This window comes from Mesoplodon bidens, assembly GCF_964165515.1.
Source record: "Mesoplodon bidens genome assembly, chromosome: 4".
Taxonomy (NCBI): Eukaryota; Metazoa; Chordata; class Mammalia; order Artiodactyla; family Ziphiidae; genus Mesoplodon; species Mesoplodon bidens.
Window position 1 is genome coordinate 149,448,679 of NC_138160.1, and position 25,779 is coordinate 149,474,457.

Here is a 25,779-nt window from a genome sequence, read left to right on the forward strand (position 1 = left end):
GAACAGAGGAGAAAATGTTTGGGGGCTGAGAAACAGGGGTGTGCGTAACATGGGCAATTTGGAGAAGATGAAGCCGAGACATCCAAGTGTATATGATTTCCAAAGTTTTCAGAAGCACATGTCAAAACACGTCATAACAGAAAACCCTCGAGGACACCCAAGTGGCTACTAGCAGTAGAATCAAGAAATGAACAGGGTGCAGCCCCATCACAGGGCCCTACAGACTAGCAAAAGTGACCAGACTGCCATCCCATGGGCAGCTAACAGCACTGAGTAACGGAAAACTGACACAATGCCATTTGCACTCCAAAGAAAGCACACAGAATTAAAACACAGTGACCCAGGGAGGCACACACTTGTCACTCACCCGACAGAGGAGGCCTGTCTGGGAGTCATGTTGAGCGGGGGCTGGTGTGAGGGATTCATCCAGGTCTTGGCCTGGCCGTCCTTCTGTGGATGTCCACTTTAGTAGGTTTAGGTGGGTCCTGCAACGGTTTATGCATTTTCTAGAGACACTATATTCGACAATTAAATTCTATGAAGTCGGGGCTTGGAGACAAGATGGCAGAGTAGAAGGACGTGAGCTCGCCCCCCTCATGAAAATACCAAAATCACAACTAACTGCTGAACAACCACTGACCAAAAACCACCGGAACCTACCAAAAAAGTTACCCTACATCTAAAGACAAAGAGGAAGCCTCAAAGAGACAGCAGGAGGGGCCAATCACGACAAGATCAAACTCCACACCCACCGGCTGCGCAACCCACAAACTAGAAAATATTTACACTGGAAAGTTCGCACGCAGGAGTGAACGTTCTGAGCCCCACATCTGTCTCCCCAGCCTGGAAGTCTGGCATCGGGAGGCACAGTGCCCAAACCAGCTGGGCTTGAAGGCCACTGGGGTTTGATCACCGAAATTCCACACGACTGGGGGAAACAGAAGCTGTACTCTTGGAGGAGGCACACAAGGTCTCGAGCACACCAGGACCCCGGGGGTAAAGCAATGACCTCATAAGGGCCTGGGCCAGACCTACCTGCTGATGTTGGAGGATGTCCTGTGGAGGCAGGGGGCGGCTGTGGCTCCCTGTGGGGACAGAGACACTGGCAGTGTAAGTTCTGGGGAGTGCTCATTGGCGTGAACCCGCCTGGAGACTGAGATTTTCTCACCAAGACCCCGCCCCACCCAACAGCCTATAGGCTCCAGTGCTGGGACGCCTCAGGCCAAAAAACCAACAGGGCAGGAACACAGCCCTGCCCATTGGAAGACAGGCTGCCTAACGTCTTCCTGAGCCTACAGCTTCCCACTAAACACACCCCTTGACACGGCCCTGCCCATCAGAGGGACAAGACCCAGCTATACCCACCAGTGGGCAGGAACCAGTCCCTCCTACCAGGAAGTCAGCGAAAGCCCTTCGCCAGCCTCACCCACCAGGGGGCAGACACCTGAATCAAGAACTACAATCCCAGACTTCCCTGGTGGCACAGTGGTTGAGAATCCGCCTGCCAGTCCAGGGGACACAGGTTCTAGCCCCGGTCCAGGAAGATCCCACATGCCACAACTGAGAGTTCACATGCCGCACTGAGGGTTTGCATGCCACAACTAAAGATCCTTCATGCTGCAACTCAAGATTCCACGTGCCGCAACAAATATTGAAGATCCTGCGTGCCGCAACTAAGACCCAGCACAGCCAAACAGATAGATAAAGATTTTTTTAACTTACAAAAATTAAGGACAAAAAGAAAATACTAAAAGCAACAAGGGAGAAGCAACAAAAACATAAAAGGGAATCCCCATAAGGTGATAGGGTGATTTTCCAGCAGAAATTTTCCAGCAGAAAGGGCACAATATATTTAAAGTTATGAAAGGGAAAAACCTACAACCAAGAATACTCTACTCAGCAAGGCTCTCATTCAGATTCAACGGAGAAATCAAAAGCTTTGCAAACAAGCAAAAGCTAAGAGAATTCAGCACCACCAAACCAGCTTTACAACAAATGCTAAAGGAACTTCTCTAGGTGGCAAAGAAAAGGCCAAAACTACAAACAAGGAAATTATAAACGGGAAAGCTCACCACTAAAGGCAAACATACAGCAGAGATAGGAAATCATCCACATACAAATATAACATCAAAACCAATAACTGTGAGAAGAGAAAATACAAATACAGGATACTGGAAATGCATTTGAAATTAAAAGACCAGCAACTGAGAACAATCTTGTATGTATATAGACTGCTATATCAAAACTCCATGGTAACCTCAAACCGAAAATCTACAATAGATACACACACACAAAAGAATAAAGAATTCAAACACAACACTAAAGTTAGCCATCAAATCACAAGAGAACAAAAAAATCCTACAAAAACAAATCCAAAACAATTAACAAAATGGGAATAAGAATGTACAAATCGATAATTACCTTAAACGTAGACGGATTCAGTGCTCTAACCAAAAGACAAAGACTGGCTGAACGGATACAAAAACAAGATCCGTACATATGCTGTGTACAAAAGACCCACTTCATATCTGGGGACACATACAGACTGAAAGTGAAGGGATGGAAACAGGTATTCCACACAAATGGAAATCAAATGAAAGCTGGAGTAGCAATACTCGTATTGGACAGAACAGACATGAAAATAAAAGCTGTTACAAGAGACAAAGAAAGACACTACATAATGATCAAGGCATCAAGAAGAAGATATAACAATTGTAAATATATATGCATACAACAGAGGAGCACCTCAATATATAAGGCAAAAGCTAACAGCCATCAAAGGAGAAATTAACAGTAACTCAATAATAGTGGGGAACTTGAACACCCCACTTTCATCAATTGACAGATCATCCAGACAGAAAACCAATAAGGAAACATAGGTCTTAAATGATATATTAGACCAGATGGACTTTTTTATTTTTTACGTATGTATTTATTTATTTTTGTGCAGTACGCGGGCCTCTCACTGTTGTGGCCTCTCCCGTTGCAGAGCACAGACTCCAGACGCGCAGGCTCAGCGGCCATGGCTCACGGGCCAAGCCGCTCCGCGGCATGTGGGATCTTCCCAGACCGGGGCACGAACCTGTGTCCCCTGCATTGGCAGGCAGACTCTCAACCACTGCGCCACCAGGGAAGCCCTATTATTTATTTATTTATACATTGAGTCTTTTTAATGCTTATTTATTTATTTATTTTTGCCTGCGATGGTTCTTCACTGCTGCACGCGGGCTTTCTCTAGTTGCAGTGAGCGGGGGCTACTCTTCGTTGCGGTTCGCGGGCTTCTCATTGTGGTGGCTTCTCCTGTTGTGGAGCACAGGCTCTAGGTGTGGGGGCTTCAGTAGTTGTGGCACGCAAGCTCAGTAGTTGTGGCTCACAGGCTCTAGAGCACAGGCTCAGTAGTTGTGGCGCATGGGCTTAGTTGCTCCGCAGCATGTGGGATCCTCCCAGACCAGGGCTCAAACCTGTGTCCCCTGCATTGGCAGGCAGATTCTTAACCACTGCGCCACCATGGAAGTCCCTAGATCAGATGGACTTAATTGATATTTATAGGGCACTCCAACCAGAAGCAGCAGAATACACATTCTTCTCAAGAGCACATGGAACATTCTCCAAAACAGAACACATGCTGAGCCACAAAGCAAGCCTCGGTAAATTTATGAAACTGAAATCATATCAAGCATCTTTTCTGATCACAATGCTATGAGATTATAATTCAACAAGAAAAAACTGTAAAGAACACAAACACATACAGGCTAAACAATATGCTACTAAACAACCAATGGATCACTGATGAAATCAAAGCAGAAATCGAAAATACCTAGAGACAAATGAAAATGAAAACACGATTCAAAAGCTACAGGACACAGCAAAAACAGTTCTAAGAAGGAAGTTTACAGCAAGACAGTTGTACCTCAGGAAACAAGAAAAATATCAAATAAACAACTTAACCTTACACCTAAAGCAACTAGAGAAAGAAAAACAAACAAAACCCAAAGTTAGTAGAAGGAAAGAAATCATCAAGATCAGAGCAGAAATGAATGAAATTAGAGACAAAGAAAGTAATAGAAAAGATCAATGAAACTAAAAGCTGGTTCTTTCAAAAGATAAACAACAAAACTGATAAACCTTTAGCCAGACTCATCCAGAAAAAAATGGAGAGGGCTCAAATCAAAATAATTAGAAATGAAAATGCATAAGTTACAACAGACACCACAGAAATACAAAGGATCATAAGAGACTACTACAAGCAACTATATGCCAATAAAATGGACAACCTAGAAGAAATGGACAAATTCTTAGAAAAGTGAAATCTCCCAAGACTGAACTAGGAAGAAATAGAAAATATGAACAGAAAAATCACAAGTACTGAAATTGAAACTGTGATTTTAAAACTCCCAACAAAAGTCCAGAACAAGACTGTTTCACAGGTGAATTCTATCAAACATTTAGAGAAGAGTTAATGCCTTGCTTCTGAAACTATTCCAAAACACTGCAAAGGCAGGAACACTCCCAAACTCATTTTATGAGGCCACTATCACTCTGATACCAAAACCAGACAAAGATACCACAATAAAAAGAAAATTGCAGGCCAATATCACTGGTGAACACACACACAAAAATCCTCAACAAAATACTAGCAAACCGTGGGAATTCCCTGGCAGTCCAGGGGTTAGGACTCCATGCTCTCTCTGCTGAGGGTCTGGGTTCAATCTCTGGTCAGGGAACTAAAACCCCATAAGCCATGCAGCATGGGCAAAGAAAAAAAAAATACTAGCAAACCAAATCCAACAATACATTAAAAGGATCATACACCATGATCAAGTGGGATTTACCCCAGGGATATAAGGATTCTTCAATATCTGCAGATCGATCACTGTGATACACCACTTTAAACATCTGATCATCTCAATAGATACAGAAAAGGTTTTTGACAAAATTCAAAACCGATTTATGATAAAAACTCCCCAGAGAGTGGGCACAGAGGGAACATACCTCAACATAATAAAGTCCTTATGACAAATCCACAACTAACATCACAGTCAATGGTGAAAAGCTGAAAGCATTTCCTCTAAGATCAGGAACAAGACAAGGATGTCCACTCTCGCCAATTTTACTCAGCATAGTTTTGGAAGTTCTGGCCATGGCAATCAGAGAAGAAAAAGAAATAAAAGGAAAAGAAGAAGTAAAACTGGCACTCTTTGCAGATGACATGATACTATACATAGAAAACCATAAAGATGCTACAGAAAACTACTAGAGCTCATCAAGGAATTCAGTAAAGTTGCAGGATACAAAACTAAATACACAGAAACCTGTTGCATTTTTATACACTAACAACGAAAGATCAGAAAGAGAAATTAAGGAAACAACTCCATTTACCATCGCACCAAAAAGAATAAAATACCTAGGAATAAACCTACCTAAGGAGGCAAAGACCTGTATTATGAAAATCATAAGATGCTGATGAAAGAAACTGAACATGACACAAACAGATGGAAAGATATACCATTTTCTTGGATTGACAGAATCAATATTGTCAAAATGACTATACTACCTAAGGCAATCTACAGATTCAATGCAATCCCTATCAAATTACCAATGGCATTTTTCACAGAACTAGAACAAAAAAATTTTTAATTTGTATGGAAACACAGAAGACGCCAAATAGCCAAAGCAATCTTTGGGCCAACAAAAAATGGAGCTGGAGGAATCAGGCTCCCTAACTTCAGACTATACTATGGAGCTACTGTGATCAAGACAATGTGGTACTGACACAAAAACAGAAACGTAGATCAATGGAACAGGGTAGAAAGCCCAGAGATAAACCCACACACCTATGGTCAATTAATGTACAACAAAGGAGGCAAGAATATACAATGGAGAAAACAGTCTCTTCAGTAAGTGGTGCTGGGAAAACTGGACAGCTGCACGTAAAAGTATGAAATTAGAACATTCTCTAACAACATACACAAAAATAAACTCAAAATGGATTAAAGACCTAAATGTTAGGCCAGAAACTATCAAACTCTTAGAGGAAAACATAGGCAGAACACTCTATGACATAAATCACAGCAAGATCCTTTTTGACCCACCTCCTAGAGAAATGGAAATAAAAACAAAAATAAACAAATGGGACCTAATGAAACTTCAAAGCTTTTGCACAGCAAAGGAAACCATAAACAAGACCAAAAGACAACCCTCAGAATGGGAGAAAATATTTGCAAATGAAGCAACTGACAAAGAATTAATCTCCAAAATTTATAAGCAGCTCATGCAGCTCAATAACAAAAAAACAAACAACCCAATCCAAAAATGGGCAGAAGACCTAAATAGACATTTCTCTAAAGAATATATACAGACTGCCAACAAACACATGAAAGGATGCTCAACTTTTTTTTTTTTTTTTTTTTTATTGCTGTACGCGGGCCTCTCACTGTTGTGGCCTCTCCCGTTGCGGAGCACAGGCTCCGGACGCGCAGGCCCAGCAGCCATGGCTCACGGGCCCAGCCGCTCCGCGGCACGCGGGATCCTCCCGGACCAGGGCACGAACTCACGTCCCCTGCATCGGCAGGCGGACTCTCAACCACTGCGCCACCAGGGAAGCCCTCAACATCTTTACTCATTAGAGAAATGCAAATGAAAACTACATGAGATATCATCTCACACCAGTCAGAATGGCCATCATCAAAAAATCTACAAACAATAAATGCTGGAGAGGGTGTGGAAAAAAGGGAACACTCTTGCACTGCTGGTGGGAATGTGAATTGATAACAGCCACCATGGAGAACAGTATGGAGGTTCCTTAAAAAACTACAAATAGAACTACCATATGACCCAGCAATCCCACTACTGGGCATATACCCTGAGAAAACCATAATTCAAAAAGAGTCATGTACCAAAATGTTCATTGCAGCTCTATTTACAATAGCCCAGAGGTGGAAACAACCAAAGTGTCCATCATCGGATGAATGGATAAAGAAGATGTGGCACATATATACAATGGAATATTACTCAACCATAAAAAGAAACGAAACTGAGTTATTTGTAATGAGGTGGATAGACCTAGAGTCTGTCATACAGAGTGAAGTAAGTCAGAAAGAGAAAGACAAATACCGTATGCTAACACATATATAGGGAATTTAAGAAAAAAAATGTCATGAAGAACCTAGGGGTAAAACAGGAGTAAAGACACAGACCTACTAGAGAATGGACTTGAGGATATGGGGAGGGGGAAGGGTAAGCTGTGACAAAGCGAGAGAGAGGCATGGACATATATACACTACTGAACGTAAAATAGATAGCTAGTGAGAAGCAGCCACATAGCACAGGGAGATCAGCTCAGTGCTTTGTGACCACCTAGTGGGGTGGGATAGGGAGGGTGGGAGGGAGGGAGACACAATAGGGAAGAGACATGGGAACATATATATATGTATAACTGATTCACTTTGTTATAAAGCAGAAACTAACACACCATTGTAAAACAATTATACGCCATAAAAAAAATGGATTAAAGACCTAAATGTAAGACCGGACACTATAAAATTCTTAGAGGAAAGCATAGGCAGAACACTCTTTGACATAAATCGCAGCAAGATCTTTTTTGATCCATCTCCTACAGTAATGAAAACAAAAACAAAAACAAACAAATGGGACCTCATTAAACTCAAAAGCTTTTGCACAGCAAAGGAAACCATAAACAAAACAAAAAGACAACCCACAGAATGGGAGAAAATATTTAGAAACCATGCAACCAACAAGCAATTAATCTCCAATATTTATAAACAGCTCATGCAGCTCAATATCAAAAAAACAAACACCCGGGCTTCCCTGGTGGCCCAGTGGTTGAGAGTCCGCCTGCCGATGCAGGGGACACGGGTTCGTGCCCCGGTGTGGGAAGATCCCACATGCCATGGAGCGGCTGGGCCCGTGAGCCATGGCCACTGAGCCTGCGCATCTGGAGCCGGTGCTCCGCAATGGGAGAGGCCACAACAGTGAGAGGCCCGCGCACCGCAAAAAAAACCCAAACAAACAAACAAAAAAACAAACCCAATCAAAAAATAGGCAGAAAGGGACTTCCCTGGCAGTCCAGTGGTGAAGACCTCGCTTTCCAATGCATGGGGTGGGTTCGATCCCTGGTCGGGGAGCTAAGATCCCACATGCCTCATGGCCAAAAAAACCAAGGCATAAAACAGAAGCAATATTGTAACAAATTCAATAAAGACTTTAAAAATGGTTCACATCAAAAAAAAATCTTAAAAAAAAATAGACAGAAGACCTAAATAGACATTTCTCCAAAGAAGACATACAGATGGCCAAGAGCCACATGAAAAGATGCTCAACATCGCTAATTATTAGAGAAATGCAAATCAAAACTACAAGATACCACCTCATACCAGTCAGAAGAGCCATCTTCAAAAAGTCGGCAAATAATAAATGCTGGAGAGGCTGTGGGAAAGAGGGAACCCTCCTACCCTGTTGGTATTAATGTAAGTTTGTACAGCCACTATGGAGAACAGTATGGAGGTTCCTTTGGAGGTTCCTTAAAAAACTTAAAATAGAGCTAGCATATGATCCAGCAATCCTACTCTTGGGCATATATCTGGAGAAAACCATGCTTTGAAAGAATACATCACCCTAGTGTTCACTGCAGTGCTGATTACAACAGCCAAGACATGCAAGCAACCTAAATGTCCATCAACAGACGAATGGATAAAGATGTGGTACCTATATACAATGGAATTTTTCAGCCATTAAAAAGAATGAAATAATGCCATTTGCAGCACATGGATGGACCTAGAGGTTGTCATACTAAGTGAAGTAAGTCAGACAGAGAAAGACAAATATATGATAACACTCATATGTTGGATCTTATTTGAAAAAAATGATACAAATGAGCTTATTTACAAAACAGAAACAGACTCACAGATTTCGAAAACAAACTTATGGTTACCAAAGGGTAAACCTGGGGGGTGGGATAAATTAGGAGCTTGGGATTAACATACACACAGTACTCTAACACAACAATGTAAAGCAACTATACTCCAATAAAAATTAATTAATTTTAAAAAATACACACACTACTATATATAAAATAGATAACCAACAAGAACCAACAAGACCACTGGGAACTCTACTCAATATTCCATAATAGGGCCTCCCTGGTGGTGCAGTGGTTAAGAATCTGCTTGCCAATGCAGGGGACACGGGTTCGAGCCCTGCTCCAAGAAGATCCCACATGCCGCGGAGCAACGAAGACCCAACGCAGCCAAAAATAAATAAATAAAATTTAAAAATATATAATCCATAATAACCGAAATGGGAAAAGAAATTGAAAAAGAATAGATATATGTATATGTATAACTGAATCACTTTGCTGTACACCTGAAACTATCACATTGTAAATCAAATATAGTCCAACATGAAATAACTCTAAGTATTACATATGGAAGATCCACAAAGAAGTTGAATCAGAGAATAAGCTTATAATCAGAGTGTAGGGTTTTTGGTAAGTTTCCAGAAATGCAATACAAAAACAGATCTTGGTGCATTCTGAATCACTAGTAACAGCAGCTAAAAGACATTCTTAGAAGATAACCTAGACTATTAAAACTAACTTTAATGGCACCTCTTCAATTTGTTAGAAATTTTCAGTCCTAAAGTATGTCTGCGAAATAATACAAAATTTATATAGTGATGTCTACCCCGGGTTCCTGGCACAGAGCTCTTAAAACCCTTGTAAATTCCTAAGCGATGAAAGCACCAGGAGCATCTTCTGTTCTGTGGAGGCGACTGGGTGGGCTCCGGGATGGGGCTGGTCAGCAGAAAGGCTGTGCCATGATTGGAAGCTTGGGCTTTTTAGCCCCACCCCCCACCCTCCAGAGAGGGGCGAGGGGCTGGAAACGGAGTGAATAAGTGATCACGCCTGTGTGAAGAAGCCTCCATAAAATCCCAGTAGCAGGGGTTTCTGAGAGCTTCAAGGTGAACACATCCACACCAGCAGGGTGACACATCCCAAGTCCAGGGGCACAGAAGCTCGTGCACTCGGGACCCTCCCAGACCTCGTCCTGTGTTATCTCTTCATCTGGACAGCCGTGTGTATCTTTTATCATCCTTCACTAAACTGGTAAACATAAGCACATGTTTCCCTGCGTTCTGAGAGCAAATTAAGAGCAAATTAACTGAAACTGAGAAGGGGGTTATGGGAAACTCTGATCTGTAGCCAAGTCAGACAGAAGTTGTGGGCAACCTAGGGACCAACTACTTTCGATTAGCATCTAAAGTGGGGGGACGGTCCTTAGGGACTGAGCCCTTAACCTGTGGGGGTCTGACACTGTCTCCAGGTGGACGGTGTCAGAACTGAGTTGGGTTGTAGGACACCTGGTTGGTGTCACGGAATTGCTGGGTCTGGGAAACCCCTATAGCCCTGGTGACCAGAAGTATCAGAAGTGAAATGTTCTGTGTGGAAGTAAAACAGACACAGTGCGGAGAGCTGTAGTTTCTTCCACGGCAATCTCTAATGAAGGACATAAAATGATCTTTTTTTTCTTTTCAGCCACACCACTTGGCTTGTGGGATCTTAGTTCCCCGACCAGAGATCAAACCTGGGCCCCCTGCAGTGGAAGCTCGGAGTCTAACCGCTGGACCGCCAGGGAAGTCCCTGAAACGATCTTAATGGGAAATTATAAAGTGTTACCGAACAACATCAAAGGAGAAAGAAAGAGAGAGCGCGAGTTCTCGGAAAAGAGACGCGATGCCATCCTGATGGCAACTCCCCCAAACAGATGCAGACTGTTAACAAAATTCCATTCCATCCAAAACCAGGTCGGGTTTTTTGGTTTGTTTATGAAAAACTACTTCTGAGAACTGAAATGAGAGCCAAATGTCTAAGAATAGCCAAGTTTCCTACAGAACAAGGTGGAAGAACTTTCCCTAAAACACATCAAAGCATTTAAGTCCGGGCAGTAGTTGGGGCCACACAGCAGTAGCAGGAAGAAGGACCCACAGACCTGGGGAAAGAATGGACGTGGGGCAGGAATCTCCTCCGGGGCAGGCACTGGCCCACAGGGTGATGACAAAGCCTGTCTACGGGCAGTGGGGTAGGGGGCTGGGTAACACTGTCAATGTCATGTATAATAATCCATTTAATGCAGATTTTGGGGGGTTTTTTTTGGCCGAGCCCCGAGGCATGAGGGATCCTAGTTTCCTGACCAGGGATCCAAACCGCACCGCCTGCAGTGGAAGCACAGAGTCTTAACCCAGGACCGCCAGGGAAGTACTTTCAGAAGAAGTTAAAGGCAAGTGTCCCACGACTTCTGTATACAGATTTTTCTTATATGAGGAAAATAAAAAAGAAGCTACAAAGGAGGAGATGGACCTGTTAACCTTGAGTCCATTCACCAGCACAGAATAAAGGGGATGAAAAGATAAACCACACATGGGGAGAAAATATTGGCAGTGCCTGCAAACGAAAAAGGATTCATGCCCAGAGCATCTAAAGAAAACTGAAGAAATCAATAAACATACAAATACACACATCACACAGAAGATGAACCACCACACCCTTGTCCGGTAAGAACCCTACGTCACCACGAAGAGACCCTGGGTCCCACTCGAGGTGGACAAGCATTTATCGAGGTCACTCAGCGATGGGGACCACAAGGAAGAAATAAACAGGCGGGCAAGAATACACTCCAGACACGACCAGCATTTTCTGAGTAAATTTAAACTTATCCATAAGCTACGAAGCCACGCTTTTTTCTCTGAAGTGCAGAAACTCAAGTCACATCTCGCACTTGGAGATAAAAACAAGAATGACTGTCGCGGCACTGCTAACTAATCAAGAAATGCACTTGGGGAATTCCCCGGCAATGCAGAGGTTAGGGCTCTGCGCTTCTACTGCAGGGGGCCCGGGAACTAAGATCCCACAAGCCATGGTGCAGCCAAAAAAAGGAAAAAAACACTTGGAAAAACCCAGGCAGCAAAGGCACTGGAACACAAGAGTCAATGGGGAGAGCTGAGCCTCAGACACCAGCACGTGTGAAACAGACTGGGGCTGAGAAACCCCAGAGAAACTTCTGTGTGACATTACTGGTGATTTACGAACTAACGTTCACTTATTGGAAACTGAAGGGGCAAAATCAGACGACACACTGCTTGGTAAAGGTATGAATAATAACAAAGAATCAGGACAGAGGTCACCTTGGCAACAGGAGGGCTTAGGCACAGACCAGCCAAGGGGCCTGAAAGAGATAAGCAACCTTGGTTATTCTTTAGCTGTTACTACTAACAAACACTTGTAGCTGGACTTGTCCTTCACAAAGCTGATTACTCTAAGAATCCACATGAATTACACTCTGCACCTGGCACTCTTCTCCCCCTACACTCCCTTGTAGCGCTCTTTATTTCAGAAAGAAGGTCAGAGGCCTGTAAGTTCAAGGATACCAGACCCGGTTGCCAGGCTGCCTAACGCCAGCTGTGACCATTTTGAAATAATGCAAGAAAAAAATGCAAGACCTTCACAACTTTGATCCTTATCACCTACCCCAGACCGAGAGTCCTGAGTATAAAAAACTTCTCTCTACCCTCTCGAGGGGGGCACAGTGCTTGAGGCGCTAGCCTACTGTGTTCCCCCTTTGCCTGGCAAAGAATCCAGCTTTTCTTTCTTTTCCTCAAAACTCTGTCTCCCTATTTCGGTTCCGCATCGGTGCACAGAAAGCCAAGATTATTTTGGCATCATTAACTTAATGCAAAAGCACACGATTTAAGAGCAGCCCCACGGCAAGCACAGTACACCTCACAGAGGACACACTACCGCCAGCACTACTGGAAGTGGATCCCCTCCCCTCATGATCACGGCATCAACAGCTCCTCCTGTGGTAGTTCCATGGTCTGGAGGCCACCTGCATGGGGTGAGGGGGGCAGCAAGACCCCAGGGCACCTCCCTTCACCTCCCTCGCAGGCTCAGCTTTGTGCTCAGCTTGTCCCCCACCCCAGGTCATGCCCCTGCTTCAAGCTCCGTGGGTCATTTACAGGAAACAAAGACCCTCCTCCCAGAGTGTGAATGGCAGCCTGCAGGATCCCTGCTTCCACCTGTGTTCACGGATAACGTAAAGGAGGGAAATTCTAGGGCACTTTTATGGTTTTAATAACTGGATCCTGCTTATTCCTTTCAGAAGACAGGTATTGAGAAAGGCTGGGACCTGGGACCCTTTGCTGCAGTGCTTGCACCTGGACAACTATCTCCTCCAGCAACAGGTGCAAAGCAACTCTAAGGGACTAAAAATAACTGCACGCATGCGCAGTGGGGGCAAATTAAGAACAACAAGATACAAAAAGGCCAAAACCCAATTGCCACTAACGAGGTACGGGAGCAAAAGCAGGGTCCTGTGCATGATCCCCACACACGGCACACCAAGGGGGTGGCCAGACCATCTAAGCCACCGCTCCGGCCCGACCCACCCACCTACCCCCACCCTCACCCCGTTTAAGGGACCAGCCCGCCCCTCCTCCTGGATCCAGCAAAGGCACCAGTTACTTGTTCTCGCTCCCTCGTGCTGTAGCAGGAACCTCAGTAAAGCCTTGCCTGAACTCTTCACCTGGCCTGATCAATTTCTACTGATTAAGGGCTCCAAGAACCCAGGTAAGAGTTATTAGCTAATTCCCTCATGGTAACAGTTTGTTAATTAATCAGAATTGAACACTAGTTTCTTTTACAGGTCACATTTTTACAGAATTTTCATTAATCTGAATGCCACGTGTTAACACGAAATGGAACAGGACCAGAGCGTTAGGAACTCTGTGCCTTTTATGGAAGAGTCACTATTATTTTTATATAAAGACATGAATCCACCTCTTTGTCGACCTTATTTCAGTGTACTATCAAGTTTATCAGTGTAACAGCCACTTATCTTACCAGCAAAAGTGAGTTCAGCCACAGAGGGAGTAATTGCAATCTATGACGGACCGTCACCGGCAAATCCAGAGGATAATGAAGGGGCGCTTACTATTACAGGGAAAAGGAGTAGTCTGGAGGGGCTGTAATAACCGAGGAGTCCATTGGAGGAGCTGGGCGTCCAAAATATGGAGGCTTCTCAGTGGCTGGGCTGTCCTGGCCCAGAGAGGTTTTCTTTCTGCTGGGTATTAAGATGCGCCTTCCGGTTGGAGATGTAGAGGGTGGTCTCTACCTGTTTGGAGTAATTGATGAAGCTTGGGGAGAGGGAAGGGGACGCAGAGAGCTCTCCCTATAGGCCCATTTCCACTCCAACTTTAGCTGAGGTTTCCTCAATTAATTCCAGAGAACTTTCTGCATTTTCCCCACAACTGCAGTGGAAGACAGGACATTCCTGAGACCCTTCCCAAAACAACACGAGTCGAAACAACACGCTCCGCGCCAGGAGACCAAGAACAGACCTGAGGAACTTACTACTCTAAGTGGAAGAAGAGGAGGGGGAAAGGATCCGTTATTTTACCTTTACTGAAAACTGGGGCCAGAGTGAAAGCAGAACCGTCAGGTCCAGAGCGGGTCCCCTGCAGCCACCCCAACCGCCCTCCCCAAGTCCTGTCCTCCCTCCGACCCCACCCAGCAAAGGACTCGGGGAGGGACCCCCGCGTGGGGACGGGACAGGACGCCAAGACCCCACCCCGGGGCGGAGGGCTTATTGGGGTGGAGGCTAGCAGGGGGAGCGGGGAGGGAGACGCAGGACCCCGTCAGCTTCCAGCGGGTTCCTTGCTGGTTCGAACCAGCCCCTCCTTGTCTCCGGTCCCGGCTCGGGCACTCACCATCTCCGCCTCGCTCTGAGCTCTCCCCGGCGTCATGCCGGCGGCCACGAGACTTGGGCAAGTGAGAGCGATGTGGAACGTACACCTGGGACTGCGTGGGCCAGGCGCGCATGAGCTCGGCGTCCTCATGAGCTCGGCGTGCGCACCAGCGCAGCATAAGTACAAGAGCCACGACCACGGGGGCCGAAATTGCGCCCGCCCCCGACCCTAATTGGAAGGTGCTCCTGGGACCCGCGCCCTGATTGGACGGAGTTCCTGGACTCCACGCCCTGATTGGCGGGTTTCCAAATTCTCCCTAGACCCTTGATTAGGCAGCTCTCCAGTCCCTACTTTCAGATGAGAGGTTAGTCCTCCAGGGCGCCCCCCGCCGTCCCTAATTTGAAGCATCACGGACTCCCTGGGAACCCGAGCAAAAGGCCGGCTGAGGTCACGTGTTGTCTGCCTCAGACGGTACCTACGTGGCCTCCTTCCCGGGACGTGTCTCCGAGCGGAAGCCCCTCCCTGCAAGGTGGACTCGCCGTCCGCCCGCCACTCGGCGGCCCCTCGTGGTTGTCCTGCTGGACCTGGATGTCCTGACTCAGTTTCCTTGCGGAGCGCCCCATGTCCGGAGCGGGGACTGGAAGGACGAGAATGGGACAGGGCAGGAGGTGCTGTTCTGGTGACCTTCGGGGTCAGGGGTCGGCCCGATGCGAGGTCATCCTGTGTCTGTGCCCTTTAAGAACAAAGACTCAGTGATGTCACCGCGTGCAACGAAGGGTCAGGCTCCGTCCCACAGGTGACCTTTGACACGGGGAGGGCCCGCCTTCCATCCCCTTCCCCATCTCTTGGGCTGGAGGTCAGCAGCCCTCAGCCAGGGACCTTTGCCCCGTGGGAATTCGGACCCGCAGGCCCCAGACTCCGTGCAGGACTGGTCTCAGCACAGCCACAGGTATGAGAGGCCACAGACCTCAGGTGTGCATTTTACACTACAAGGAAATTTATGTCAGATCAGGCTTTAGTCCATGTGAAATTTGAAACGTTAAAAGCTATTATTACCTTTTTCAGATTATAGTGATGGTTGCACATGTGAGCGACATACAAAAAACTGAGTTTTACACTTAAAATAGTGAACGTGGGCTTCCCTGGTGGCGCAGTGGTTGGGAGTCCGCCTGCCGATGCAGCGGACACGGGTTTGTGCCCCGGTCCGGGAGGATCCCACGTGCCGCGGCAGGGCTGGGCCCGTGGGCCATGGCCGCTGAGCCTGCGCGTCCGGAGCCTGTGCTCCGCAACGGGAGAGGCCACAACAGTGCGAGGCCCACATACCGCAAAAAAAAAAAAAAAAAAAGAGTGAACGTTATGGTATGTGAGTTACATCGCCATTGAAAAAGAATTAAAAGCAGTAATAGCCATGATAACTCTACCTCCTGGTCACCACTAAAATGTTTTCTGACTCTAGATTTGCCTATTCTGGATCTTATATATATATATATATATATATCATACAATATTGGCCTTTTCTGCCTGATTTTTCCCTCAGCATGTTTTCAAGGTTCATCCACGTTGCAGCATGTGTCAGAGCTTCCTTCCTTTTTGTGACTATTATTCTCATCTTATGTACAGGTAACACTTTATCCATTCATCCACTGATGGACATTTGGAATGTTTCACCTTTTAGCTATTTTAAATAGTACTGCAACCAGCATTCATGTACATGTATTTCAGCATCTGTTTCAGTAAAGGCAGGAGTGGAATAGTTGGGTCATAGGCTAATTCTATGTTTAACTTTCTGAGGAACTACCAACGTCTTACCTGCAGTGGCTGCACCATTTCACATTCCCACCAGCAGTGTACAGGGTTCTAATTTCTCCATATCCTTGACATTTCTTTTCTAATTTTTTTATTCTACCCATCCTGGTGGTTGCAAAGTGGTTATCTCATTGTGGTTTTGACTTGCATTTCCCTGATGATTAGTGATGAATATTTTCATGTCTTTATTGGCTATTAGTATGTTATCCTTGGATAAATGTCTATTTAACTCCTTGGCCTGTTTTTTAATTGAGTTGTTTGCATTTTTGTGACTGACATGTTAGGCTTTTTAATGTGCTCTGGATAATAAAACCTTATCACATTTATGATTTGCAAATATGTTCTTCTACTCTGTAGGGGGATGTCTTTCCAGTATCCTTTGATGCACAAGAGATTTTAATTTTGATGATGTCCAATTTATTTTTTCTTGTGTTGCTTGTGCCTTTGGTGTCATATTAAGAAATCATTATGAAATCCAAGTTCACAGATTTATCCCTGTGTTTCCATCATTCACTGGGTTACCCAGGATAGCCTGCGGGGTGGGGATGGGATTCTCAGCAGACACTTTCAACTCCAACTCCTGGGACTGGAAAGAAGCTCCTGGTAAAGCAGGTGTCCCTAGGTAAATTTTTAATGCGAAAGCCTGTGAAGTTTAAGGTATATCACTCTTTTAAATGGTAATCATCCATTCCTATGGGAACATACTTTACTTTCATATTTTCATAATTAAGCTACCAACGTTAATTTTGTTTTGTTTTGTTTTGCGGTACACGGGGCCTCTCATTGTTGTGGCCTCTCCCGTTGCGGAGCACAGGCTCCGGACGCGCAGGCTCAGTGGCCATGGCTCACGGGCCTAGCCTCTCCGCAGCATGTGGGATCTTCCCAGACCGGGTCACGAACCCGCGTCCCCTGCATCGGCAGGTGGACTGTCAACCACTGCGCCACCAGGGAAGCCCCCAACATAAGTTTTTAATCCTTGATCATTTTAAGCTAATTTTAAGTTGGGGTTTTCTAAACCCCAACATTGTTTAGAAAAACACTGCTACTACTAAACATTTGTTCTTATTTGTAAAGCTTAGAAGTGAGATTTGTGAAGTTCTAAGAAACACTGATTGTAGAAAAAAGGGATTTTATGAAGACCCTATAGCCATTTGTGGAGGATTGACATCACGGTGATACTGCTCTCTCCTTTCTTACAACATGCTTTACCTTTCCATTTATTTAGTTTGATGTCATTCAATATAATCCTACATTTTTTTACATTAGGTTCAATCTTTCATTAGACTTATTTTGACACGAGTGTCATTTCTACTTTTGGACACATTATCTTTTAAATTAAATCTTCAACCTCTTTTCCATAGTGATTAGAAATGTAATGACTTTTTTTTTTTTTGGTCTGTGTTGGGTCTTCATTGCTGTGCGGGCTTTCTCTAGTTGCGGTGAGCAGTGGCTACTCTTCATTGTGGTGCGTGGGCTTCTCATTGTGGTGGCTTCTCTTGTTGCAGAGCGCGGGCTCTAGGCACACGGGCTTCAGTGGTTGTGGCACGTGGGCTCAGTAGTTGTGGCTTATGTGCTCTAGAGCTCAGACTCAGTAATTGTGGTGCGCGGGCTTAGCTGCTCCGTGGCATGTGGTATCTTCCCGGGCCAGGACTTGAACCCGTGTCCCTTGCATTAGCAGGCAGATTCTTAACCACTGCACCACCAGGGAAGCCCATGACGTTTATTTTTATATTGAGTTTGCATCCAGAAAACCTGTTAATCATTTTTTTCCCTATGGTTCCCTTATATACTTTTGAAGTTCTATATACACAATTGTTTCAGCTATGAAACAAGATAAGTTACTTTTTTCTTGCTTTATAATTCTTGTACCTATTTCTCATGACACCGGCTAGGATATCCAGTAGACTGCTGATGGGGGCAGGACTATGGGTATTCTTGGTTTGTGTATAGTTTTATTAGACAAGTGACCTTTTGCCAATTGACAGTTCTCATCTATTCCTTACTAACCAATATCTCAGAAACAGAGGCCTGATTGAAATACAGAGGCATTGATTTGGGATTTGTTAGGACTTCAGCCTGGGAGATGCAGATTCAAGAAGTGCTTGAAGGACTTCCCTGGTGGTGCAGTGGTTAAGCATCCACCTGCCAATGCAGGGGACACGGGTTCGAGCCCTAGTCTGGGAAGATCCTACATGCCACAGAGCAACTAAGCCTGTGTGCCACAACTACTGAGCCTGTGCTCTACAGCCCACAAGCCACAACTACTGAGCCCGCATGCCACAACTACTGAAGCCCGTGTACCTAGAGGCCGTGCTCCACAACAAGCCACCGCAATGAGAAGCCCGCACACCGCAACAAAGAGTAGCCCCTGCTCGCCGCAACTAGAGAAAGCCCGCGTGTAGCAATGAAGACAACGCAGCCATAAACAAACAAACTTTTTTTTTTTTTTTAAAGCCTCTGCACTCCCAATGCTGGGGGCTCAGGTTTGATCCCTGGTCAGGGAACTAGATGCCACATGCATGCCACAACTAAGGACCCAGTGAGCCACAACTAAGACCCAGCACACCCAAATAAATACTTTTTTAAAAAAGGCAAAACTACAAGGCCACACTTAGTTACATAAGTTGTTTGTCAAAAATTATAATTAGATCCGGCAAGAAGTAAGGGTGCTTGTTAAGCAAGGATGTGTTGGGGTCTGAAATTGTTACACAGTTCCAAAGGGGGACCTTGAGAACATAAGGTCTCAGATTGGTGTATTGTGTTCTGAATAAAACTGGTCGTGTTCTTGGGTCTGGTCATGTTCAAAAAAGTTCAAGTTAACAGTGGAGGAGGGACCTATCCAAGACCAGATCCTCAATAGTTGCCTGACCCCATTTTTGTATGCCTGAACTATTCCCTTATAATTACAACTTGCCTTCATCACAAATTATTAATTAGTCATTCATAAATGTTGAATAGTATAAAATGTTTTTCCACATCTATTGAGAAAACTTGAGATAGTGTGTTTTTTTTTTATATGGGTTATGGTGCTACTGTGGTGAGTAATATTAATTGACATCATAGTATTTTACTAAAACACACATGAAGAAAAATGCAAAAAGTATACATTTGACAGAAATATTATGATTTAAGCATCCATGACATCACAAACCAGACAATGTACATGTGACATCCTACTTGGGTTGGTGCCCTGTCAGAAGCCCCACCCTGCTCACAGCCACCAATATCGCACTTTTTAAAAAAATTGCATTAATTAGTTCAGGGAAGAAATCTTCACTCTTTTTTTTTCCGTGACCCACACCACATAGCTTGCAGGATCTTAGTTCCCCAACTACGGGTAGAACCCAGGCCCTCAGCAGTAAAAGTGCAGAGTCTTGACCACCGGACTGCCAGGGAATTCCCACCATACAATATGACTGACTCTATAAATGCTGTATATTACATCCCTGTGACTGACTGACTTTAAAAGGACTGGAAGTTTGTTTCATCTCCCTCACCTATTTCACTCATTCTCCTTACTACCCTCCATTCTGACGACCACTTGTTTCTCTGTATCTGTGAGTCTATTTCTGTTTTGTTATGACTCTCCATGTTTTGTTTTTTTCATTCCACATGAGTGAAACCACACAGCATTTGCCTTTCTCTGCCTGAGTTATTTCACTTAGAATACCCTCTAGTGCCATATATATTGTGCCAAATGCTAAAATTTCATTCTTTTCTATGGCTGAGTACTATTCCATTGTACATACATGCACCATCTTCTTTATCCACACTTCTGTTGAGACATTGAGGTTACCTCTGTACCTTGGCCATTGTAAATAATGCTGCAATGAACATAGGGGTGCATATGTATTTTTGAATTACTGTTTTTGTTTTCTTCAAAAAATACCCAGAAGTGGGATTGCTGGATCGTACAGTAGTTCTATTTTTATTTTAAGAAACTCCACATTGGGCTTCCCTGGTGGCGCAGTGGTTGAGAGTCTGCCTGCCGATGCAGGGGACACAGGTTTGTGCCCCGGTCCGGGAAGATCCCACATATCGCGAAGTGGCTAGGCTCGTGAGCCATGGCCACTGAGCCTGCGTGTCCGGAGCCTGTGCTCCGCAACGGGAGAGGCCACAACAGTGAGAGGCCCGCATACCAAAAAAAAAAAAAAAAAAAAGAAACTCCATGTTGTTTTCCATAATGGCTGCAGCAACTGATATTCCCAGCAACAGTGCACTAGATTACACTTTTCTCCAAATGCTTCACAACACTTGTTATTGGTGGTCTTTTTGATAATAGCCATTCTGACAGGTGTCACTGACAGGTGTTATCTCACTGTGGTTATGATGTGCATCTCCCTGATTAGTGATGTTGAGCAGCTTTTCATGTGTCTGTTGGCCATCTGTATGTCTTCTTTGGAAAAATGTCTATTTCGGTCTTGTACACATTTTTTAAGTGGGTTTTTTTTTTGTTCATATTGAGTTGTACAAAGTCTTTACATATATATGTGTGTGTGTATGTATGTGTGTATATATATATATATATATATATATATATATATATGGCGTGAGAAAAAAGTCCAGTTTGATTCTCTTACATGTAGGTTCCAGTTTTCCCAACACTATTTATTGAAGAGGCTGTCTTTTCCCCATTGTATATTCTTGCGTCTTTTTTCCTACATTAATTGACCTTACATTGTATTTATTTCTGAGCTCTCTATTCCATTCTATTTATGTATGTGTCTGTTTTTCTGTCAGTATGGTTATTGACCTGGGTCCTTGGACTCTCTAATCAACAGAAATTGAAACGAGGCCAGACGAGAAATTCAGGCAAGGCTTTATGGGGACTCACACTGTTCATCAAATATATGTGTTGTTGGAGCTCTTCCATATGGGCAGAGCCATAAGTCAGAAAACTGTGCTAGAACTCAGGGCCAGTAGGCTGCCATGCATCTCTGTCTCCTGATAGTACAGAAGACCCAAGAATCATGGCTTCCTTGGGGACTTCCCTGGCGGTCCAGTGGTTAAGACTCCATGCTTCCACTGAAGGGGGCAAGTGTTCAATCCCTGGTCAGGGAACTAAGATCCTGTATGCCAAGTGGTGCAGCCAAAAAAATAATAGTAATGATATTGGTTTGGCCAAAAAGTTCGTTCAGTTAGTGAATACATTGTTCAATATAATTCTTGGTGAAAATGAAAAATGCGATACTTTCTATTTTTACTTAAAACCGAACGAACTTTTTGGCCAAAACAATAATAAAATTTAAAAACAGAATCATGGCTTCCTCACTTCTGCTTTCCAGACCTCATGCATCTTCCTCTTCTCAAGAACTTTAACTCAGAACTGCTAACAGAAGGACTCCGGATATAGTTTCCCACCTTACCCAAGATGACAACACAGTTCAGCAGAACAATCTGGACAGGAGCTTTCATCTTCACACCACCAGGTCGCTCTTATTTTTTTTTTTTTTTACTTTTTTTGGGGGGCGGGGCGGGTGGTGGCCACAGCATGTGGGATCCTAGTTCCCCGACCAGGGACCGAACCCACACCCCCTGCATTGGAAGCTCGGGTCTTAACCATTGGATTGCCAGGGAAGTTCCTCAGGTCGCTCTTCTTAACTCAATGTATTGTGTTCAATTTGCAACCAAGATCATGGACATGAACAGAGGTCAGATTATGAACATAATCAGATAAGCCCGTCATCTTCCATGACCTTCCGCAATTACTAATTTCTGGGAGGAACACATATACGGTATCTGCTAGCAACAAACAACTTAGAAGACACACCTTTCAGTAATGAAGATTCAAGGAGAGGGTAAATATTGATTCAGGAGATTCTAGTATCTCTTAACAGTGGACAAGGAAAGATATTTAATTAATGCCAGCCTCATATTATGATCACATATTAGGTACATAATGGAACATAATGGAAAGTAAGAATCAAAAATCTGTTCATCGGGCTTCCCTGGTGGCGCAGTGGTTGAGAGTCTGCCTGCCGATGCAGGGGACACGGGTTCGTGCCCCGGTCTGGGAAGATCCCACATGCCGCGGAGCAGCTGGGCCCGTGAGCCATGGCTGCTGAGCCTGCGTGTCTGGAGCCTGTGCTCCGCAACGGGAGAGACCACAACAGTGAGAGGCCCACAACAGTGAGAGGCCCACGTACAGCAAAAAAAAAAAAAAAAAAAAAAATCTGTTCATCAAAAATGAAAGAAATCACAAGTTGCACATGAAAAAAATCACAAACCAAAAGCCATTTAGCACCCCTGATATCAAAGACATTCTAATGGAAATGAGACAAGTTTTATGTGATTGTACAATAATATGAACTCAGAGATAACAAAATGTAAGTGGTAGAGACGAACATGAAGGGATACTTACATGTTCAGATCAGCAACATGAAGTACAAATTAATATACTGAGATCAGTATTGAGGATAAGACACTTACAAAGGAAAAAAAATTTTCCAACATTTTTTCCATTCATAAGGTTGCTCAGTAATTCCCTGGTGGTCCAGTGCTTAGGACTCTGTGCTTCCACTGCAGGGGGCCTGGGTTCGATCCCTGGTTGAGGAACTAAGATCCCACAAGCCATGTGGTGTAAAAAAAAAATTTCTTGACACTGTTTTGCTCCCACTTCTAAGTTTTAAGAAAGAATTATGGCTTTCCCACTATTCTGGGATTCAAGTTTTCCCACAGTGTGTGTCTTCATGTGTCTTTGCAGGGATATGAGATAACAGTAGGCTTTTTCACACTGCTGACATTCACACGGTTTCTTTTTACTGTGTGTTTTCATGTGTCCTCTCAGAGATATGGGATATTTGAAGGCTTTCCCACACTGCTGACACTGATGGGGTTTGTCATCACTGTGAGTAATCATGTGTCCTCGCAGAGATCTCTGAAGCCTGAAGACTTCTCCACAATGCTGACACTGATAGGGCTTCTCTTCACTGTGTGTTCTCATATGTTCTCGAAGGGATGAGGGAGTAATGAACGCTTTCCCACATTCTGTACATTCATAGGGTTTTATTCCACTGTGTCTTTTTATGTGCCTTCTAATGTACCTGGGACAATGGAAGGCTTTTCCACATTCATTATACACACGAGAAGGCTTCTCCCTAGTGTGCATTCCCATGTGTCCTTGCAGGGACTTGCAATATGGGAAGGCTTTCCCACACTGCTTACATTCATAGGGTTTCTCTCCAGTGTGCATCCTCACACGTTCTCAAAACTGTGTGCTGCGAGTGAAGGCTTTCCCACATTCTTTACATTCATAGGGTTTCTCTCTCCAGTGTGAGTTTTCACATGCCGTGCAATCTGGGAATAATAACTGAAGGATTTCCCACGTACTTCACACACGTCGATTTCCGTCCATAATGACCTCTATTACGTCGCTGAAAAGATGGCAGGCAGGTGAGAGCTTTTCCAGACTTCTCACGCTCTAAAGGCTGTTGACTACTGCCACTCTTCACGCACCTCTTCGATGCTCTCCCAGCATCCTGATGTTTATCACGTTTCTCTACAATGTCTGTTTCCCCAGGAGGATTTAGGCACGAGACAGAGCTGCAGGCTTGCCCACATCCTTCACATGGATAAGGTTTGTGTCCAGGGTGAGATCTTTGCTGATTCCTCTGGAAAGAACGATCCCTGAAGGTTTTTGCACACTTAGTGCATTTATAGGGCTGAACTGCTTATAGGGCTGAACTGCAGTGGGATAACCCTTATGCACAGTAAGATTTGTAATCTGGTTCAGGGTTTCTCCACATTGATTATCTTCTTTACCTTCACACAGACTCTCCACCAAATGATTTCTGTTCAAAATGGGAAGCACACTATTAGGGATTAATACTTATCAGTAATTTACTAATTAATGATTTACCGATGATTGTTAGTATTTGTGTTGACTAAGTGTTTGCCATTGGCATGTTTCCAGCATGCTTTTCAACTGTTACAAAGTGCAACAAATTTAATACTCTAGCTGAGGGCTCAAATAGAACTGTAACTTTCAGTATTTTCCAGATGAGGTTTCCTGACCATTGTTTCCTACTGAATTATGTTTCAGATGCTTAATATCGACATCACATTTATGAAAGTACTGTCTTGTGAAAATACTCTGAATACACAATTGTTTAACTACGTTTCTATTCAATTTCAAGTGAGTCTAACACTCTGATGACACCTGCCCCACCACCCCCCCCCGTGGGAATGCCACTCACCTCAAACGCCTCTCCTGGGTTACATGCTGATCACGCATGTTATGAAATGCCCAGTTTTCTCCAAAAACAGACTAGGAATCATTTCTTCTGAATCTTACTATTTTCTCTTCACTGCATAGTTCATTCTCCAAAATATCCCACTGAGGACTTGATCCACTGGTTTTAACTTGAGGGCAAGAACCTGCAACAATTGGTAGCATAACTAAATCCTTGGGGAAGAAATGGTGGGGAAAGGAAAGAAAAGAGACCATATGTAGATGTCTTTCCACAGACTGATTCAAAAATGTAAAACTAACTTTATAAGGAAGGATGGTCATGTGCAACATTGTGGTTTATAAGAAATACATACATAGGGCTTCCTTGGTGGCGCAGTGGTTGACAGTCCGCCTGCCGATGCAGGGGACACGGGTTCTTGCCCTGGTCCGGGAAGATCCCACATGCCGCGGAGCGGCTGGGCCCGTGAGCCATGGCCACTGAGACTGCGCGTCTGGAGCCTGTGCTCCACAGCGGGAGAGGCCACAACAGTGAGAGGCCTGCATACTGCAAAAAAAAAAAAAAAAAAGCTACAAGCTGACATGTCTTCACACCCACCAAGATGGATATAAAGACAGAGAAACAAGTGCTGGTGAGGACACGAGGAACTTGGAACCCTCACCCAGTGCTGGAGGGAAGGTAAGATGGTGAAGCCACTTTGGAAGACAGTCTGGTAGTTCCTCAAAATGATGAACACTGAGTCACCAATTTCACCCTAGGTATCTATCTACTTGAGAGAGGCGAAAGCAAACACCAACATGAAAGCTAATAGACGGGGATTTTCATGGTGGCGCAGTGGTTAAGAATCCACCTTCCAATGCAGGGGACACAGGTCTGATCCCTGGTCCGTGAAGATCCCACATGCCGCGGAGCAACTAAGCCCATGCACCACAGCTACTGAGCCTGTGCTCTAGAGCCCGTGAACCACAACTACTGAGCCCACATGACACAACTACTGAAGCTGCCACAATGAGAAGCCCACGCACCA

The 25,779-nt window shown here is 44.5% G+C and overlaps 2 long non-coding RNA genes across 4 annotated transcripts in view; both read right to left on the reverse strand.

The window, feature by feature from the left end:
* LOC308617028 overlaps nt 1-15,254 on the reverse strand; it is a 46,074-nt gene extending 30,820 nt beyond the window's left edge. For 2 of the 3 annotated variants that reach the window (XR_014015804.1, XR_014015805.1), the window contains exon 1: nt 14,779-15,254. This is a non-coding gene — a long non-coding RNA (uncharacterized lncRNA). The remainder of the gene's footprint in view (nt 1-14,778) is intronic. The other variant, XR_014015806.1, reaches the window with a different exon arrangement.
* Nucleotides 15,255-22,830: 7,576 nt separating this feature from the next.
* LOC308617026 overlaps nt 22,831-25,779 on the reverse strand; it is a 43,138-nt gene continuing 40,189 nt past the window's right edge. Inside the window, exons 5-6 of the long non-coding RNA XR_014015802.1 lie at nt 24,759-24,939; nt 22,831-24,353 (exon numbers count right to left, since the gene is read on the reverse strand). This is a non-coding gene — a long non-coding RNA (uncharacterized lncRNA). The remainder of the gene's footprint in view (nt 24,354-24,758; nt 24,940-25,779) is intronic.